Here is a 16,191-nt window from a genome sequence, read left to right as displayed (position 1 = left end):
TTCCATACCCCCAAACCAAAATTTAACCTCAGTCTATTAAATGTCCGATTTTGAATCTAAATGATAAAACAATCTGTGTTGCTTGCCTTGGGCAACAGAGTCTAGGATCAAGACCTGTGGAATTTTATGTTTTGAATCATGTAGCTGGGTCCATGGCACTTAATTTTCTCATAGCTTTGTGTTTCTCCTCTCTCACAACGTCAGGCAGAGTGGCAGCCTGGTCTGTGAGTTACCAGTGCAGTCATGACATACAGCTTGGGGTCAGAAATCAGTAGGGAGGCAGTGCTGTTTGGGATGGAGATGCAGACCTACTGCTGGCTGTCACACATATGTGGTGGGAAAAGAGGAAAGCTTGGACAGCATGTTTCCTGGCAGGAGCTGAGCATCACTGCTCCCCTCCCCAACCCTGAGCCCTACCCACTCGCTTTTGTCACCTCAAGTGGTCTGGCTCATGTGCAGAGAAAAAACTTAACATGTCACACAGCTTTGAGCCTTCAATTCCTTGGCACAGCTCTTAAAAGAAACTTCTTAGCTTTGGTCATTTTATGACATAGTCAAAAGGAACACACAATTTTATTTGAACTATCCGTGAACTTTTAAAAACTAACGTCTATCAAAATAGCAACAACACATTATTGAATTTTATGAGTAGCCCTTACTTGTTTCAACAAGCATCTCCTTATTTTAGTGCACTGGATTAAACTCAGGCTTCATCAGACATGAATAAATAGTAAATCAATTATTTTAAAGACAGGAAAGCTGCTTCGCTTACAAGTCTTTCCCATGCTGATGAACTCCTTCCAGCTCCATGGCTGCTGACCTGGTCTGGGAGCCTTGTTCTATTTGATAATGTTGCTCATTGTGAGAGCACACTACGCAAATCCCGATGCTTGGTGGGCAGATTTGCATTCCAATACTCTCTGCGCTCTGTAAGGGTGTGCAGGGCTGGTGTGCTGGCTCTCCAAGCACAATGGGAATTATGGATATGTGTCTCTGGGCCAACAATTATTTCCATGTGCTTGCTAAATGAGTACCGGGAGAGAAGACTTTCCTCTTGTTTAGTCTCTATCACTGTCTTTGGTGCTGTATTGCATTTTAATATAAACCTCCCCCCACAATTGCCTCACGCCAGCCCTGTTCGATACTTGGCCTGGCTTTCATTAAAACACTAGTGCATGAATAGCTGTAAGTTCAGGGCTGGAGGGCATCTTTGCTAAAGCTTGAATCTTTGGTAAATAACTTTTTGCACTTTTGGAAGTGTTAAAAGTAACTAAGCATCGAATGAAAGAGTAGCTGAATAAAGGAGTTAGTCAAACTACTCCCACTAGCCTATTTTGCTAGTAGGGGTAAATAAATAGTAAATGTTTTTTCAGCCATTATATATTTTTGGCAGCTCAGACTTCCTGTCGTGTGTGTAGGTTCACAGGGCTAAAGAATGCCATGTTAGTATATATTACCTTGTCTAGCTATCAAAAGCAGCAGGTTTGGTAGGACGAATTAGGCTTTGTTTTCAGTCTGAACAGGTTGGGCTACAAAAATGACAGTATCAGAGCAACAGCTGGCTGAGTCACACAGTGCACTGCTATATAGTCAGCATTTCTTGTTTTCATTTCACTTTCCTTTGTTTTAGAGACAAAAAAGGAAGCCCTTGGGGGAAAAAACTTCCAAGTTTAGTGCTTGACCAAATCTGCCTGACTCTGGCCTCAGCAGCCTTTATTGACTGAACTTATACATTTCTTTCTCTCTTTGTAACATTGGCACTGGCACCTCTGTCCAGCCACAGAACTAGTACCAAACAGACCCTAGCGCAGGGCAACAAGCTTTCTCACACTGCCTTTCCAGCTGTTAAAGAGTCATCTGCCATGGACTATCTCTAGAGTTTTGAGATAAATCTCTCTGTACAGTGATAAACATAAGGAGTCTGCCTTTTGACTGCCCAATTATGTGTTACTCTTTGCTGTGTGGCTTCTATTTTAGGAAATGGTTTGAGGTCACCAAACTGTTCTTCACATGGAAGCAAAAGCAGCTCTAGTGTAATTTAAAATCTGTGGCCTGTACCAGGGACTGATGGAGCTGGGCTGTGGATGGCAGTGGGGATGGGTTGGATTCAGGCAATGGCAGCTCCTCTGTCAGGTGCCAAGTCTTTCTGCTTGCCCCAGTCCTGCTCCACTGGGCTGGGCTGGCTCAGGGCAGCCCAGCTCCTGAGCCAACTGTGCCACACATCTCATTTCAGTGCTCTGTTCTTATGGAGAAGAAACAGTGATATCCTCATCAGGCATAATAATATGTGGAGCAAGAAGAAGCTGTAGTGAATAAAATACTCCCTGCATTTACAGAGCATCTTCAAATTATTGCTGCAAGGGAAGCTTTTCAGTTTAATATTACTGGCCCCAAATCAGACTGTATTGCTCTTGCTAAAAGGGCCATTTCTCTTTGCTTCAGTAATTTGATGGAGGATCACATAAAAAGATCAGAAAAAAGAAGAAAGAAATGAAGACTACACTAGATATTTTATGCAAGGTGCCTTGGTACTGCATTTTGGTGATGTATGACTGAATGTTTTTAAGACTTCATAGCATTGTGCAATTCTGCAGTCCTGCAGAGTATCATGCACTGCCTTCTTTCTTTGGCTCTTTATGCTGAGCTATAAGGACAGCTGTAAGGGTTCCTGAAGCAGCAAGTCAAATATTTTTCCTATAAGGTCACTTTTGTTATCACATATGGTGTCACAAGGAAACTTCCAACTTAGTTTCAAAATAGCTTTGGCAGAACACACAATTCAAGCCAAGAAAGTCTCCTCCTGCTTTTCCCAGCTTCTGTCAACACCAAGTCAAGGGTCAGCAACCTAAATCCAGCTCATATGTAGTTGGCTAACTCGTTTTTCTGTTTCTTCAGGGGCAAAAACACACTTCACCACTAAGATGAAGGCCCTCCCTTCCTGCAGTGATTGAGGTCTAAAAACCCTCTTCTCAGGTGCATTGCATAACCTGGACTTTTGCTTTCTGTGCTTGGGTCAGACGTGCACCATATATTTCAGTTAAAAAAACAATACTCCCAACATGTCTGGCTTGTTCTTTTGACACAGCTTCTTAGCAGGATTTCACTTGTCAGCTAGAAAGGTCAGAGAAAAGATAAATCTTTATTGGGATAAACTGCACTGTGTTAAATACTTACAGTGTAGCTCACCTTTTTGTAATAACCAGTCTATGTTTTTCTCAGGCTATATCTAATGTTTTTTTCCATAAATATGTCCTTATAGGCTTTTTGTGTGTCTATGCCAAAAATAGAAACAGGGATACAAATTGTATTCTCTGTCTCATTTCCTGCCTTTGAAGAATCTCTGTGGACTGAAGGATCACTAATATTCATGAACAGTTATATTTAGGACAGGTACCCATCATCGTCACTATGGATCTGACTAACTACAAGTAAGTCTTCATGCAAGATGAGGCTCTTTTGCCCCCACTCATCAGGCAGCTGAACTTGGGTATGAGTACTGGATCCGTGAGCTTTGAAGTTTCCATGTGTCTGGTCAGGTTCAAACAGCTTCCTCTGGACTTTCAAAGACTGCTTGAAGATGTACCTTTTTTTTCCTCCCTAGACTTCAGTCATGCTACTGTTTCAGAGTTCTTACTTGGAGGGACAAGCTGTTCATTGATGTGTAGGTTTTCTCTTTTCTTGTACCAACCAGCTGATTTATTTCACCCTGACACCTTCAATAGTGCAGCAGTTTTGTCAGATATGTAAGACTGAAACCATTCATACAGTGTCTACTTTTCATTCACAACTGCTCAGCTAGAGGGTCATAGAGACAAAGCCTAGTTCTCAGAGAAAGTGAGAATCAAAGTGATCAAGAGGTACTCTGATTTTTTTAATTTGACAAATTATTGATAATGCAGGACAAAGAACACCACCATGTTCTGTAAAAAATCAACTCCATAAAGACTGAAGTGCAGCAGCCAGACACTGAAAAAACAGCTGAAACTGGGTGCAAAAGGAAGGAGGTTTAAGAAGAGAAAAGATAGAAGGTGTTGGGGAAGATAATAGGTAGTGGCAGAGTTAATTTGTAAAACGCCATCTTTTAAAAAGGAAAAAAAGCAAGATCAGGGGAGAAAAAGAGGGAGAAAAAAAGGAAGGGGGTTGCTATAGTGAGAGTAATCTTACAACCTAATGTGTGAGTGTTCTCAAAAGACTGGATGTTCCAGTTCAGTGAAGCAAGATGGCCCCCTGCAGTATTGTTAGCCCCCTCACAAAAAAATTCCTCTTCATCTAGGAGGATCACTGTACAAAACACTAACAGAACTGCTCTGGTTTACCATTAGTTTCACTCTAAACATGAGGTAAACATTCTTTGCATTAAAACATCAGTAAAAAATAGAAGTCCTCAGTTACCAGCTTTGCTCCCACTGCTTCTGAGTGCCTGCAGTGCAGATCTGATGTCAGATTGAAAAAAAAAAAAAAATTGGTTTAGAGTATTATCTCGGAACCCCCAGGAAACAAAACTCCTTTCTCAAACTCATGTGGTAAAGATTGTGATAGGGTAATGGTAAAGACTGAAAAGAAAGTCTTGCTGGAGCTGTGAAGCCAGGCGAGAAGTAAAACATCATGAATGAGAGGGTAAACTTCAGAAAAAATAGCATTGTCCTCTACATGCATTTGGAGTAGATGTGTATTGGAATTGTGTATTGATGTGCATTTTGTGCATGAGAAGCTTTTTATTTCTCCCATCCTATTGCATTTCTCTGACAGTGATAATGAGACAGCATGCTTTTTTGAAAATAAATTTCTATAATATGATGGTGTATTGGCAACTTTTGGGCTCTCAGGTTGTCATATTCTTTTCACTGACACAACAAAACACCATAAATTCTGTGCTTTGTGACAGCACAACAATTTCATGCTTTAGCACTTGTACATATTGTGGGCTTGTACTAAATATTAATTGTGGCTGATAAAATGCAGCAAAATGCAGAACTTAGTTTATTTAGTGGTTATACAGGAATATGCTGTTAGCTTCCCTCTGAAGCACATGAGACTTCTTGGGCTGCCATCTGCAACTTAAAGCATCATCCAGGTCACACATTGCAAAAACTAGGAAAAGGAGAGGAGAACCAGACAAAAAGAGAATCAAATATTTTCTTAGCAGTTAAATACAGCAGTTCATAAGGTTCATGAAGTCAAACAAATTCCTTTCCTAGTCCTGTTTTCACTCCTCCTCCCCTGCTTTGTATACCTCCATGATTTCTATCACTATTATTTGCAAGACAGTAACACTCTGCCCAGTGCTTGACAGAGAATGGGCCAGAAGTAAGATTGTTAGAAGAGAAGGCTGTCTTATAATTATTCTAATTCACACCTTAGCTGGTTACAACCTAACTCAGAAAATCAAAAATGGGCTTGGGAAGTCTAAACAACGGTAAAATTTAGTAAAAATTAATTCCTTTGCCTTTCAATGCTGAACTTAACACATCACTCACAAAAACCCACCCAAGCTCTAAGGAATCAGTGTTGTGAGGTCTGTGTGGCCTTCTACAGACTGCTTTGGTGTGAGAGCTTGGATTGTTTTTGACCCTGTGACACTGAATGGCCAAGAGCTTCCATGCAAGGACAATGGTGCTGTTAGTGCCCATTACTAAAAGCCTTCTTGTTTCTTTCAACTGCTCACAGGCCTCCTAAACAATGAAAGAAATCCATACATCATTAATAAGGAGATTTAATTTAAATTCTGCTCTAAGAGAATTCTCAGATATTCTCCTCAATTTTTTTTTAAATGAAAATTGCTGGAGTCTGATGTAAGGCAGAACCTTAAAGTAGAGAAGTGCTGGGCCTCATTTAGAATTGCCTGGAAACTAATGGGAATTAGAGCAAACTGGAAAGCAGTACTGGCACACCAGTGAGCAGTTCCCATGGAATGAAATCTTGCTGAGCATGGGGATATGTCAGCTGGTAAAAAAAAAGTCTTCACATTAAGTAATCTCTTGTGAGACAAGACGTTTTATTACTTTTACATTTCTAATGATTGTAACTTTATTTTTATTGTGACTGCATGTAATCAGTATTTCTAACAGCAATTTGTCACTCAAAATGGCCTAATTTTCATTAGAAAAGGGAATTGCTAAATTCTTACAGAAGCTGATGTGAAACAAAATGGGGCAGGATAGCCCATATTCACTTTTGTGGTGAAGGGTGGTTAATATACACATCAATAATTTTTCTTTTAATCATGAACACTCAACACAATTAAAATCAGTCAGTACAAAACAATCAGGGCTGTTTGTCACATGAAAATAATGTAAGTTGACTTTGCCTCAGCTCTATCTCTACTGTCAGTGGAACCTATCACATGAGGAATGAATCCTGATTAGACATTTCAGAAGGTTTTATTCTGCTGTCACTTTGGATTTGAAACCATTCTTCGTTTTGGTATTTTTAGGAATGTAAATAACAACACAGGATTTCACAGAAACTTCTAAGTTGGACTGTATTGCTTGAGAGATTGGTTTGTATTGCTAAATCAATCCATCTGCCAGAGCAAGGCCATAAATTACTAATGATGCCTTAATTATATATATATATATAATGTCTTTAAATGTTTAAAACAGATTTTAGTGCATGTGTAATCCAGAATGAGCTAGCATACTAATGATTAGGTGGAGAAAACCACTAGTATGGTCATTCTTCACAGGTTTCAGCGGTCATGGTCAGTTTCTCATTGGGTGTGTTTTGCTTACCTATCAGATTGTTTCCCTCTCTGTCTGTCCACATATGTATCTATCTATGCATACACACACAAATATATAAAAATATATTTAGAGAGAGAGAACTTGGAAGATAAATTCTACTGCTTATGCTATTAAAATTAATTGAAAGTTTTGGAATTAGCTATTCTGTAGTTAAGCTATGGTAACTCAGAGCTGAATTTGTATTTTGGCAGATGGAAATTTTGTTAAGTAAACTGGATTCTCCGTGTACGTGCAGTCCTTGTACATCTCATGCAATACTCTTTTTAAGTCAGACGAATCAAACTAACTCATAAAAAGCGGATATAAATATAGATGCAATTATAAATAAATAAATTGATGAGGAAAATAATTTAAAAAAATATATATTACAAATAGCTCCTCAGGTCTGCTCTCTGTGTATTATGGCTTCTAAAGAAGGTAGCTGCAAAAAAAATTCAGACACTTCTTTAAGGTGTATTCTTTTATCCCAGGCCCCCTGATCTCTGCAAAACTGAGCAGGGTCTTATCAAAGATGTTATATTCACTTTAAAGATTCTTACATTCTTTTGCAGGTGCTCCTAACATGACACAACCTCAGGCATTGGTGGAAACTTCTGTTTTGTGGGGATTCTGGCAGTCATCTCTATGTCAAGTTTTCAAACTGTACCTAGTAAGTACATGATTGCTTTAGAGAGCAGTGAAGTGTGATTTCTTTCCCATAAATATTTAGGCAGCAATACTGAACATCAGTGTGAAACAGGAAATTAAAGATTGTTTTTTGGGGGTTTAATTTGTTTTGAAAATTTAGGATAGGAAAAAATATATATGCTTCTGAGGATGGAATAATTCCTTGGAGTTTGGGTACGTTAATATTAGCATTTCTGTGTGGGTCAGTACTGTGCTTTTAAGGGCAACCTTGCTTGTTGCCAGCTACCATGTGCTGGTTCACATCAGTGGCACCACAAACTGGATTCTTTTAGGATGTCATTAAGCCAGGAGATGCAAATATAATACACTCCAAACCACCAACTGGCAAATCAATTCACACTCGAATATTCCTTTGAATGCATAAATAAGTTCATGTTGAGCATGTACAAGTCCTTTCTATGTTTGTTTTTACAAATATTTGAACAACTGTGCCTCATTAGCTAGAACAGTACCAGAGCCTCCATCACAAACTCACTTGAATGAATATGCATGAAATCACCATTAGTTTTGCATTTAGAGTAATTATTCTGCACACATATTTAACCAGAAAATGGACAGCAAAGAAACCACTTATCTCATTTCCTTGAGCTCAAGTGAGAAAGGTATTTCAGACCTGATTTTCTGCTGCTTTGCATCTTCTATGTTTCTGCAAAATGAGTGTGAAACTTTATCCATTCTGTTTTGAAAACATTTCACAACAATGAACAATGCTGTTTCAGTAACTAGTTATGGTATTCATCTGTCTGTATCTAATTCTTGCTTATGCTTAGAATGTAAACTTTTGAGAACAGGGACATACCATACTGGTACCATGCCGTGCAAAGTGGGATCTTGTTCAGTGTCTGGAACTCCTGGTGCACTCTTGCAATATTACAGTGTAGTTTTGCAATGCTCAGGATGTGAAAGATTCAGTTATTTCACATTTAGAATGTTGTACATTATAGAGGATATATGTAATCAAACTGTATGTTGATGTAAGGGTCAAGAGAATTCTGTCAGTTGAGCAAAGGTCAATCAGAGGTCTTAATTCCATGAGCAGAAAGAAAGGCAAAATATACTGAGTAAGACAGGAGTTGGGAATTATTACCTATGCTCTTGTAAATACATATAAGGTGACATTATAATCATGTCATACCATGACCAAAAATGGAGATTTTAGTATGGGAAACATTATTTTCTGCTCGTCCCTTCCTCCTCTCCTTCTCCAGCCCCTTGGCTTTGTTCTTTGCCATTCAGTGTTTTGGTTCAAGTTAATTAAAGATTCCTGTTGCAGCCTCCTGGAGTGAAATTCTGGCAGTATGCCCAGAGCTGCCATAGTCATATGTAAGCAGCCCCTCCAGTGAGCTCCATAATGTCTCTAAGAAACTATACAAAGAGGAAGAAAGAAACTGAATCCAGATGGAATGGGAAATCAGATATTTCTTCCATTTGTGTTGAAATCTGTGAAGACTGCCCCATAGGTTGAAAGAGAAGACAATTCACATACTCTGCAGTCTCGGGGAAAAGCATGTTTTCTCCCCACCCCTCCACCCTCCACTGAAGAGGAATCTGTGAGAAAGCTTACAGTGAGACTGCAAACTCAGTAATGCAAAACATGTTTTCCCAACTCTGCTTTGCCCTGCTAGCTATAGAAAGGTGTAGGATAGACCTGTCAGGGGAACACAAAAAACAAAACAAAGGAATCAAAAGAGTGACTCAGGCAGACAAAGACTCTTCCTAATGACAGAGTTATGAGAGAATTTGATATCCAAACCAACATTTTGACACACAATTCATAGTGAAAAGAGGACTTAAGGCATTTTAAATGCCCAACAGGAGAATAAACATGTCTAACACACTGAGCAATAACCACATCCTGAACTGCTTGTTGTTAAAAGGCACATTAAAAAGATTACAAAAATGTATAGTACATAGTAATTTCTTGGATCTCATGTGCATAACAAAAATCAGAAATACCCCAGGAGGAGCACAGTCACGGTGTATTTTGTGTTTGTGAGTCTTTGTCAACTTGCTTGCTTCTTAAAACCTAGCACTGCACTTACTTGGTTGGTAGTTACTGAGTTACTGGATTAACAACAGTATCATTAGAAATCAAAAGTGTGGATATTTGCAAATATGCTTTATGCATAAATTACAGTTCCCTTCATGGCAGATTCACGTTCATCAGGGATATTCTGGAATTTGGTGGGGGAAAGGAATAAAACTTGGATCTATCTGCCATATTGCTTGGTTTCTCTATGCATTTTATTTTACTATCAACAATGTTAATTGTTACTCTCTGATGGCCTGTTTAATTTTTCAGGGCTTTTGTTCCTCACGGGTGGGAGGTACATGAAGATAAACTTTGCCCAGGGCCATTAAGGGAAATAAGTGTTAACAGTTGATTTCGATGTCAAAGGACTAATTTTTTATTTTAAAATACCTGGGCAGAGTGATTGCTTGGCAGAGAGAACAACCTGTTGCCACTCAAGAGATACCCATTTGAGGTGCAGACTTTGGGCAGAGGTTATGATTCAAGGTTTTAGCTGACAATTTAGTGCAATACTTCAGGTGAAATGAACCTGATAATTGCAGTGCATATTTCCCCAAATAGCAGGTTGACTAAAATAGCTCTGGAACCCTGTGACTAATGGGATGTTTTTGTTTTGTTGCCATATTTTTTTTGTTCCTTAAGAAACAAAAATGGTCCAAAACTCTGTCCAGGTGAAAGGGGTAATAAATGTATGCTTGATATGTGTGTTTCTTGCCCTTTCAAACCTTTGAAGCCAGGCTGAGGTCAAATTACTCAAGCAGAACAGCTCTGTTGACAAACATGTGGTCTTCAAACAACAATCCCAGTATGAGAGGTGCTGCTAATTTAAAATAACAGAGGGGAAGGGGTAACAAAAAAAAGTAAAAAGAAAAAAAAATAGAGGGAAAACCAGCACCCGTCTACACGAAATCCAACCCAACTGCCACCTTCCCTGCTAGCCTCCCTTTGTGAGCCTGCCTTCCCCACCGCGTGAATCAGCTATGGTTGGGGTTAAATGGGTAGCTTTTGTCTCCTCACAATGGCTGAGAGTGACAGGTTGAGCTAAATGATTTACTGGTGGAGATGATTTGAAGGACAGAGCCAGGCAGCCTTGGGAACACACGCACAAGAAAAGGACAGTAGCGAATCAGCCTCTCCTCCCCCTCCCGCTTTCATGGTTTTGACTGAAAGATCACAGAGTGAGACTCTGACAGACACAAGGACCATTGAGAAGCTATTTTTATTACTTATCTATGGCAGCCTTGCTTTGCTGAGAACAGACCTAAGGTTAATTAACCTTACTTTTTTTCTTTTTTTTCCTCACTTTTTTTTTTCCCAAGGAGTTGTTTTTTGCTTTGGGGATGTGAGCCCGTAAGTTGGCAGGGTCACATGCCATGGGCAAAGGGAAAGTCTCTGTGTGAGACTTGAGCACAAGAAAGCTCAACAAACTCGTCCCTAGCCAAAACAAAGCTTTCCACAGAGCAAGGCAGTGCAGCGGGGCTGCGGCGGAGGCAGCTGCTTGGAGTGGAGCTGTACCAGCTGTTGTCAATTGGAATGTGCTAGAAGCAGAGCTCCCCCCGCCCCGCTACGCTGCTCTGGCGGCGGCAGTACCCAGTGCTAATATGGATCCCAGATTGTTTCCTGAACACCGTTTGATCTGACTGTGTGGGCAGGAATGAACTTGTTTGTCGGGACGCAGGACAAACTGGAGCGCCGGCGCGCTGCGTTTGCCCCTCTTCCCTGAGCGCAGGCCTGGCACGCAGGGACGCCATGGCGAGCTGGCCCTGGGCCCTCAGCTCTGCCTCAGGCAAGGGGCAAGGCAGCGCCAGCACTCTTCTCTGCCTGGGGAGTTCAAGAAACACAGCTGGGGCAGGGAAGGGGCGCTGCACAGAGCAGCTGGGAAGCCCTGTTGGCCACCATGCTCCCCACCACCCATCTCTAGGGCACTGGTGGGTCCTGGCTGGCCCAGCAGCCCCAAGCACCATCAGCAGGGAGATCACCCTGCTCCGTGCACCAGGACTCTGCTGGCTCAGCAGAACCCCAAGGCAACAGGCAGAACAGCCTGGCCTGTAAAGGAAAGCAGAGGTGGCCACACTCCAGCCTCCCAGTTAGGGTATGTGATGCTTCCTGCAGCAGTTTCGCTCTGAGAATTTGGAAGGAAAAGTGTAAACTTGTCTTAGTAAGAAAAGGAACTTTTCAGACAGTTGCTGTGAATTAGTCTGAAAAGACCCAGAAGGCAGTCCATAGAAGACCTGAAGGTTGGGTTTATGGATAAATCAGAACTCATAAGAGATGTGTTACTCAAAAGAGGCAGCATTCTCTTTCTGTTCCATATTTCATTTGGTGTATAATTTGTGAGCTATTCCTCAAGTGCAGTGGAATAATACATCCTGTCTCAAGTTATAACCTGAAATTTTCATGTCAGTATTCAGTTCTGAGAGGTAGCTTGAAACAGCAAAAATTCTGGAAGCACTACCAAAAAAAAAAAAAAAAAGTTTTACTATCTAATGGCATCCCAGACCCTGTGAATCACGTCTTGTGAATTAGCATTAGAGCTTTATTATAATATATTCAGCTATATCTCAGACATCTTAACTACTTAAGGAAGAGGTTTGAACAGTAAGACCCACTGTGTGCAATAAGACATAGCATTTTGTTGGCTAGCTTCATATTGTATTCTCATTTTCATAATAATTTTGATGAAAACTTGTAGTTATTCAAAAGAAAAAAATATGAATATGGGAACATCATGGCAAAGGAGCATTTCATATCAGAAAACTTGTAAGATATGACTTAGTGGAGAAATGGAAGGATCTATAAAATGGGGAATTTGGAGAACAGAAGTGTTTGGTGTTAGTCTCTTGTACTGTAGAGTTGCAATACTGTGCAGGTGCAGTGTGCTGTCACATGGTGTATTTCTAATGGTCTCTTGAATACTTAGTTACAAATAAACACCTCTGTTTTAAAATACAAATAGCAAAACAAACTAAATCTAAAAATATAAGAAGGAACTATGGTATTTTTTTTTGTATTCTGTGAAAGACAGCAGTGTTTGCTAAAGATAAAACAATTCTAAAAAAGCTTATCCAACAGGCTTCCAAATATGGATTTGCCACTGTAGAGATTATGGAAGGTGCAAATTGAAGAAGGAAACGTTCTCTTCCATTTACTTCCAGCCATAATCACTGTCACTGTCCCAGTGTGCATGAGGAGTGTTGAGATTGCTTCCTTCCTGAAATCCCAGAAGAGAAAGTGTACTTTAGTACATTCTGAGTACTACAAGGAATAGGTTTAATAAGTGTTATTCTTGACTGGCTCTGTACTAACAGATCATTCCATTATAATTTGCATCTGTTTCTGTCATGGATGATTTTCTGATTCTTTTCCAAGCCCTTCTCTCTTTCAGTTTCTGCCTCCACACCTAAAGCCCCAGTTATGCTGCTATAAACATCACCTTCACCAGAGCTGTGTACACAGTACTCTTGTAGGATATACATAGGACATACCTTCCTTTGTATGTTGAGCCCTGCTTTAAAAAGTGCCTCCCATAAGTGGTGAAATTTATAGCTTTAAAAAATAAAGGAAAAAATATCTTATATATTGCTTATATATTACTCCTTATATAGGATGAGGGAGTTGAAGCTCAAGAGTGACTCTTCTCAAACAAGGGCTGCACAGTGACAATGATGTTTGCTTGAAGTTAGAAGTGTCATTTACATTTGGTTCTCATGTTACCCTTCATACCCTTCACAGTAATACATGAAATTAGCATAAAATTCCTCCTTTTTAGGCCTTTACTAGTGTTGATATGTCCTGTCCCTGCTTGTTCTGTGATTTTTCTCCTTACCCTCACTTTTGTTTCCTGCTATTCTGTCTTTCACTTGCCTTTTCTCTGACTCCTTTACATTTCCTTGTCTCATAATCCTCGTGAGTCACTCCAGCTGTAATAAGGTTTAGAATTTACAGTGTTTAAGATACTTGTCTTTGAAGGTAAAGAGGGGAAAACTATATAAGCATGGGAAAGGATGCAAGGGCTCCATTTGATTCCTTATTATCATGGTCTGCTGGTAGCATCACAGTTTTGCTGCCTCTCTCCTGTTTTTCTGTGTCAGAGCATTCATGCTTTGGCTAGTTCAGCCTGAGTGACTAGATATCATCTACTGGCTGGGAAAAGTATGGAATAGGACAGTGTTGAGTCACCCAAAGGGGGAGCAAAATGGAGTACCCACGTTCAGGGGGCAGAGGAGAGCGTGGGCTGCATGGTCTCTGTACTGCAGCTACCACCAAACAGCTGGGCAACAGAGTCCCCTCCAGCCACTTGGCACTCTCCAGTGGCATTGGGTGGCCTCTGATGCTGACATGGGGTATGTGGGCTGGTCTGTTCATTCCAGCAGGGCACAACCCTGGAGCACAGCTTGGAGCCAGCACTTAGTTCTTGGGGAACACCAGCCACTTAGTTTCTTCCCATGCTCAACAATTAATTCCTTCTAGCAGACCTTTCAAAAGCCTTTCTTTACATTACAATTCTTCCATTGCTTTGTAAGAGCTTACGTCACATCACAAGACCAAAAAGCACAGTGCAGCTTAGTGTAACTTGACCCTGATCTGGCATTTCTTTGTGATGTGTCATGTCAGAAATGTAAAGAAAACAACATTGTCCCTTTCCTATTAGTTTGGCCAGCAGTGGCCACTACAGGTTGCCTTATGTTCTGTCTGGAAGATGTATGTAGTTTATAAAAGTAACAAGGATTCTGTGCTGGAAGTAGGAGAAATCATGTTTATGAAGCATTACATACATTTTGGAGAGCTTAACAGAAAATGCACTCTGAGTTAGTGCTGCTGGGGTGGTTGCAGAGAAGCAAGCAAATTGCAGAGAAGCTGGCACTTGTAATTCTTATGACTTGAGAGCAAAAAGTGATGAAGGATACTATGATAAAGTACTGCTTTGTAATGTCTGTAGGTTTTATTTTTTGGCCTATTTAATTTCAAGTCCTTTCAAATAAGCGTTTTCCAAAACGGATTTGAGACAGCTAGAAGAAGCTGAAATTACCCTTAAAAATGGTATGACTAAGAAAGAAATTCTTGAGCATCCTAGGCCTTGTAATAAATTTCCTTCCTGTACTGAGCCTTGTACTAAACAAGAGTGGCAAACAGGACTTGTTACAGCCTGGACCCAGGCCTGGTAACATTAAAAGGAATAATATCTGCATTAGTTTTTTCGTGTCTATGCAGGAAATTATAATCCTTTGCAGAGTGTGCTGACCTGTTGTGAGTAGTCTGTCTTTTACATCCTCAGAGCTACAGCCTGTTTGCATTGAAATATCACACTCTCAAGAGCCTTGCTGCTCCCCCTGAAAGGATGAAAAGTGCTTCTTGTTTTTAAACGAAGACTTATAACTTTATCACCTTGGGGATGGTGAGCATGCAGCCCTGATTTAAAAGGCTTAGTGATAGTAGGAATTGAGGATAGTTTGCAGACAGAGGATTCTGGGGGTCCTCAAGTGCTCAACTTCCAGTCCTGCTACAAACCTTTTGAGAGACCTTGAGCAACTCCCCACTGCTGCTGCTCCATTTTCCTTCTGATTTTTAAATTTGTTTAAGTCTTTCTGTAGCACCTTGTGGTATAAGTCCTGCTCTCATCTTGGTTGTTAGATACTGGTACCATTTGAAAGGAGTACAAAAGTGAAGATTCTGAGTTTCCATACTTCTGCAGGGCTGAAATATTCTCATACTGTATAGGGTTAGCAGTTCTCCAGACAAAATTTTTGCAGAAGAGATTATGCTCTCTTTCACAGTCTTGTCTTCTCATCCATACTTTCTCAGTGATTTCAGATGAATCAAAGTACCTAAATCAGATCCCAGCTTACAATAGAATTACGAATTGAAATGTCTTCCTCCCACTGACTTTTTTTCCTCTATGATGAAAAAGGTGAGACCTTTGTGAGTGTGATATATTGCAAAAGGCATTTGAATAAATGGACTGTAGTAATTTTGAATCTAATGTCTAATGAAAACTAAGTACTTTATTTTGTGGATCTTTTTTCTATGAAAGAGGATAAAAACTCCAAAAACATGACAGAGCTCCCTGCCCCCCTTCCCTAATCCTTTATAAATATATATACAACTGATAGAAAATAAAAAAATTATGAAGGCATCTGCAAGATTTCTTGTGAGTACAGTATATATAAAAAGAGTTACTTTTAATTTAATTTACAGGATTTCAATTTTACTTTATTAATTTAAGAATGTTTTCCCCAAAATTTTGCTTAAATTAATTGTGTCATTAAATGTAAGAGCCATCTCAAATATTTGAAATGTTTTCCTCTGTAGGCAAGGTTATATAGGTCTGGCTTTTGACCTTGGAGAAAGCAGGCACCTTGTGGTTAAACTTATTTAATAGGATGTTCAGTGAACATAAGAGATCTACTTTAACAAGAGGTGAGTGGTACCCCAGAAGTGCTATTTCTGTAAATTCATTATAAAGGCAGAATATGTGGTTAATCCAGATTTGGACAGCACCATTGCAGATGGCTGTGTTTGATCACCTGTAATGATCAAAATACTTGTACAGGAGCTTCAGAAAATAAATGCAAGAGATGTGTACAAAGTTAAATGGAGGTTTGGTTCAAAGGCCCATTAGTGTCTAGTCACCTGTAATATTTTTGAAAATGTCTATCCTCCTTAAGTCAGTCAAAGTAGAAATGTAAATTTGTTAATGTTATTTTCTACCTGATTTCTTCTTGTGGGCCT

General features: G+C 39.9%; 1 long non-coding RNA gene across 3 annotated transcripts in view; it reads left to right on the top strand.

Moving 5' to 3' along the window:
• LOC135297150 (uncharacterized) overlaps positions 1-16,191 on the top strand; it is a 54,739-nt gene that overhangs the window by 2,888 nt on the left and 35,660 nt on the right. For all 3 annotated transcript variants that reach the window (XR_010359206.1, XR_010359205.1, XR_010359207.1), the window contains exons 2-3: positions 7,295-7,392; positions 15,772-15,879. This is a non-coding gene — a long non-coding RNA (uncharacterized LOC135297150). The remainder of the gene's footprint in view (positions 1-7,294; positions 7,393-15,771; positions 15,880-16,191) is intronic.

This window comes from Passer domesticus, chromosome 3, assembly GCF_036417665.1.
Source record: "Passer domesticus isolate bPasDom1 chromosome 3, bPasDom1.hap1, whole genome shotgun sequence".
NCBI lineage: Eukaryota > Metazoa > Chordata > Aves > Passeriformes > Passeridae > Passer > Passer domesticus.
This window is presented reverse-complemented; position numbering and strand designations above follow the sequence as displayed.